Here is a 5,089-nt window from a genome sequence, read left to right on the forward strand (position 1 = left end):
GAATAAAGATAGATAGATAAAGATAGTTGGAAAACTTGTTCATATAAATATATGGTCGCATACTCCTCACTTTAAGCGGGAACTCGTTCCGCACATGTACATACACGTATGTATGTATGTATGTGTATGTATATACTATGAATATACATCTGTACGTTTTATGCAGATTCTAACCTGTGCCAGACAGTTCATGCACACGACGAGGATTAATGTCGCCAAACATGACATTTAGAATGGTGGCAGAGGCGATGAAAAAAATAACGAACAGAAACAAAATGGCGGTCGCAGCCTTGCGCCTATCCAGGAGCAAAGTCAAGAGCGCCCAACGTCTGTCGCCTGACGTCCGTCACGGGCGCAACAAAAGCAACAACCGTCTGAGCCAACAGGCAGTCGGCGATAACAACAAAAGTCACAGCGTAAATCTCGTCTAGCTGCCGTCTGAGCCGCACATCATCAGCAGCAACAGCAACAACTACAACAACAACAACAACAACATGCTGAAGAGCGATATCAGACAGGCAGGAAGTTGGTGGCAAGTCTAACTCGTCTGCAAGTTGACGGAGCTAAACAAAAGTTTTTGGATTTTTTTCTGCAGTTTTGTATTTGTAGACTGGTGTCGTCTCTTCCCGCAACTCTCTTCCACATGCTCTCTCCCTCTCGCGTTCTCTCTTTCTATGTCGCACTACTATGTGGTTGGCGCATAATTAAAAAACCATTTCGACGACGAGAAAGACGACGGCTGCGGTTCAACTACTTTTAGATTTATATTGTGTCACTCACTCACTCACGCACTCACTGACTCACTCATTCATTCGCTCACTCACTCACTCACTCATGCGCTCACTCACTCATTCACTCAGTGAATGCAAATGCAGCAGACGGTGTAAAATTCGTTGCATTTCAAATGCGACGCCACAAACAACAACAGCGACGAAAACTGTTAAAAAGGCAGAAAAACAAAGCCTGGTTGTCCAAACATTGAAAAGAACCAACAGACTAGAAGAAAGTGCAGCACAAACTAAGTTGGTAGAGAGTGTGTGAGAGAAAGAGAGAGAGAGAGAGGGAGAGAGAGAGGGAGAGAGTCAGAATGTCAGTTTGCAAATGCAGTTTTGGTGCAGCCGCAAGCACGCTTTAACTTTGTAAATACAAGTACATGCTGTGCTTAATCAAAGCAAAAACCGCAAGCATTTCAGTTTGCACAACATTTGGCTTAACTTTGCTTCAAAGGCAATGAATTAAGCTTGATTCTATGGAAAGTTTTTATTGCAATTGACAGCACATGTAATTGAAATTTTTACAAAAAGCCACATATGCAAAACTTTGCCACTGTACCCGTCTAGAAAGCTTTCTCGGTTTCGGTTTCCCCTCCATCCCAGACGTGCTAATGAGCTGCCCAGCTAGCCGTTGACTTTCCCCACAAACTCAGCTCAATGACACGCAGAATGAGAGGGACACTGCTTAACTAAAAGTCAGAGCCAACACCATCCTTTATACTATATAGCACTATTCTATACACGTATAGTACATGCATGCAAGTATGTATATTCTGGGTAGCAGCAAAGATGACAGCAATGCCCGCAACATAGCGGTGACAGCGTGGCACTTAAGCGCCCTGGCCACAACCGCCGCAGAAGCCGCTCAAAGGCGCCACCAGCCACCAGCCACACGCTGAAAAGTGGCACAGGATAAAGCTGCTCCGGTGCAATTGATTTACTTTACTAGACTGCTAAATGAAGTGGCAAGCAACTTTCAGCAAAAGGCGCTTCCAGTTGACCAGTTTTAAAATGCAAAGCATATGTAACTTATAGGCGATAAGAGGCTTTAATTACAACTAAGTGTTACACTTTAGCATTACATATCTATTTCTATACCACGTTTTATTGACCAGTTTTTGGTAGCTAGCGGTAAAGTTTATCAGTATGTACTTTAAAGTTTAGTTCACACATGCAATTAATCTTCCGCGCCCTGTAACACTATTTTTATACCCTGTACCCAAAGGCTAAAAGGGTATATTAGTTTTGTGCGAGTGTACATGGAACACACAAACTATATGTAATCTTGATCAGGATGACAAGCCGAGTCGATATAGCCATGTCCGCCTGTCCGCCCATCTGTCTGTCTGTCTGTATGAACGCAAGGATCTCAGAAAGTATAAGACCTAGAATAACAAAACTTGGCATCCAGATTCTCCTGAGCGCGAGAAAGGACGAGTTTGTTCAATTGTTTCTGATGCACCTCCCCATTCCCCCCCTATTCGCGATTTTCTATAACTCCCGTATTTCTTGGAACTTTGAACAAAAATTTGGTAGTCACACTCAGTTGATTATATGTCCGTATACCATCATGTCCAACATGATAGGTCAATTTTGAAGAAAGTTATAGCCATAAATAAAATCGCTGCCTATGCTCTGCCTGCAGCTCTGCCCTTAGCTGTTGTTGTTGCTGCTTTGGTTCAACTTTGTGCTGCATACATACACGCATATAAACATGATTCTGATGTAAATTTGTTATATGCATGTGTTGAATATTTTATATTTAACTAGCAGGTATTGCCCGTCTTAACCCGGCTCAATATAATGTTTCCAATTGTATTTATTTTGTGTGTGCATAACCTACCCATATGTTTTCACCTTATAAGTTACCAGTAGGAAGGCATTTAAGGTATTTAAATGAACATTTTCTGTTCTTGACAAAAAATTGTTCAGTAGTCCGTTACATTTTTGTTCTTGCCAAACTATTTCGTTCAACGAACATGACCACTATAACTAATATTTTTTAAAGCTCGTTTTCCCCCCGTTGGAGCTAGAATTTTCCAAAAGCCTTTCTTAGTGTGCTCCTACACTATGATGGATACTATGAAAAGATACTTGAGTCCAAATTTCATCTTTTACCGTTTGGGCTGTGCGTTGATCATTAATTAGTCAGGACAAACTGTTTTATATATAGAGATAACGCAACGTTTTAAGATAGACTATGTGCAAAAAAGGGGAATAATTATAAGGGTATATCCTAATTTTAAATTCACATTTGAGTCAATACGGTCACGCACAAACTCGGAATATGAAACACGGCACTCGTGTCAATGCCGTGCAGCGATGAGCCACGATCAAAAAGCACTGACAATTCTCATCTCAATTTGCTAGAGTAAAACTTTCGATAGTTGAAGCCACCGATACCATCAAAATATCGAAGTTTGAATGCAATAAGCAGAATATTTAAATAATAAAATCTAATTATTTATTGAGATCAATAAGAACAAATCATACATACATACATCTGCCCGCAATGCGAAGCAGAATATGCGTAGCTCCGTTATTCGGTTTCTGCTTTACTATCGCTTACGCAGTCGTTGTCTAGCGACGGTAACTGTAAACTTTTGGCGTTTTGCCGAGCCAATGACTTGCAGTTGTTGTTGTTTTTAGAGCATTATTTTTTTTACAATCAAACAACTGTGTTCGATTGCCCAATGTATACATTAATACGAATGTACATACATGCTATATTCATACACAGGCATACATATGTATGTTTCTCTTTACTTTTTCAACCGTACGTAGAGAACCGCACACATAGACACGAACTGTTGCTTGTTGTGTGTGAGTGTGTGTATGTGATGTCCCCAACTATTTGATATTTGTTGTTGCTGCATAAAGTTATTAATGAAAACACTAATGCCAAATGCACTAAACAAAGAAAAAATTACTTTAAAAAATGTTATATAATTTTCAATTAATTAACATTTCTTGCTCTGCCAGTGCAAGACGAATGTACAAACATACACATGTAGATACATATGTACATACATAGATGTGCACATATGTATGTATGTATGGACATTCACACAGTGTCTCACATGTTGCTTTGGCTATTTCAATCGTTTGCACGCAACTACACGAACAGCTGTTTGCATGTGTGTGTGTGTGTATGTATACTTAGTTGTCCCCAACTGTTTGATATTTTGTATTGTTTGTTCTGCCTGCTTTTGTAAAATGCATATTTTGAAAATCCTTGAATGCAAAGTTGTAGATTTAGTTACGTAGATTACATTATCCATTTGAAATAGTGAATAAATATTAAAACCCCAATAATTCAAGCTCCAACACAAATTTCGAAAATCTAAGTATGCAGTTTTGTTTGTATTCTTTAATTGATTTCAGAAACCAAATTTTATGTCGATCGGCTAAAAAATGCGGATTTTTCAAACAAACTTTGGAGCTACTTTTCCCCCCTTTGGAGCTCGAATTTTCCAAAATCCCTTCTTAGTGCTCATCTACACCATGATAGGATACTTGAGCCCAGTTTTCAGTTTCCTAGCTTTTACCGTTTGGGCTGTGGGGTGTTGATTGTGTTTCAATTTTTCCACGGAAAACCCCCCCTTTTTCATGCCCCAGGAAAAATGGTGAAAAACCAAGTATACAGTTTTTCTTGTATTCTTTTTGAGAGTATACAAACTAAGTTTGAAGTTAATTGGATGAAAATTGTAGATTTTTCATACAAACGTTGGAGCCCGTTTTCCCCCCTTTGGCGTTCGAATTTTCCAAAACCGCTTCTTAGTGCTCACTTTCACTATAAGAGGGATCTTGTGTCAAAATTTCAGCTTCCTAGCTCTTACCGTTTGGGCTGTGCGTTGATTGCCAATCAGTCAGTCAGTCAGTCAGTCAGTCAGTCAGTCAGTCAGTCAGTCAGTCAGGACAAACTGTTTTATATATATAGAGATTTAATTAATTAGTTACATTAATTAACTTTTTTAAATAATTTTTTTAATTTTCCGTTTTTTGTGGAGAGTACAGGGTATTTTACTGTCGGGCTTGCTCGACTGTAGCGTTCTTTCTTGTTTGCAATATGTTATCTACTTATGACTATTTCCTTTTGTTGTGGCCCACAGATTTATTAATATGGATGGGTATAATCTGATTTCCAGTCCATTCTAAAAATATATCGTAAAAGGAAGATTATCTTCTACTGGCATTATTTTACCATCTGAGACTTTTGCGAGAGGAGCTTATTATCTTCCCAGAAAGGCGGTTACATATTCGCAATACCTGTACGATAACTCTATTCGTATGTCAAAAAATATAGATATTTTGAC

Source organism: Scaptodrosophila lebanonensis, unplaced genomic scaffold, assembly GCF_003285725.1.
Source record: "Scaptodrosophila lebanonensis strain 11010-0011.00,11010-0021.00 unplaced genomic scaffold, SlebRS2 tig00000001-arrow-pilon, whole genome shotgun sequence".
Classification (NCBI taxonomy): domain Eukaryota; kingdom Metazoa; phylum Arthropoda; class Insecta; order Diptera; family Drosophilidae; genus Scaptodrosophila; species Scaptodrosophila lebanonensis.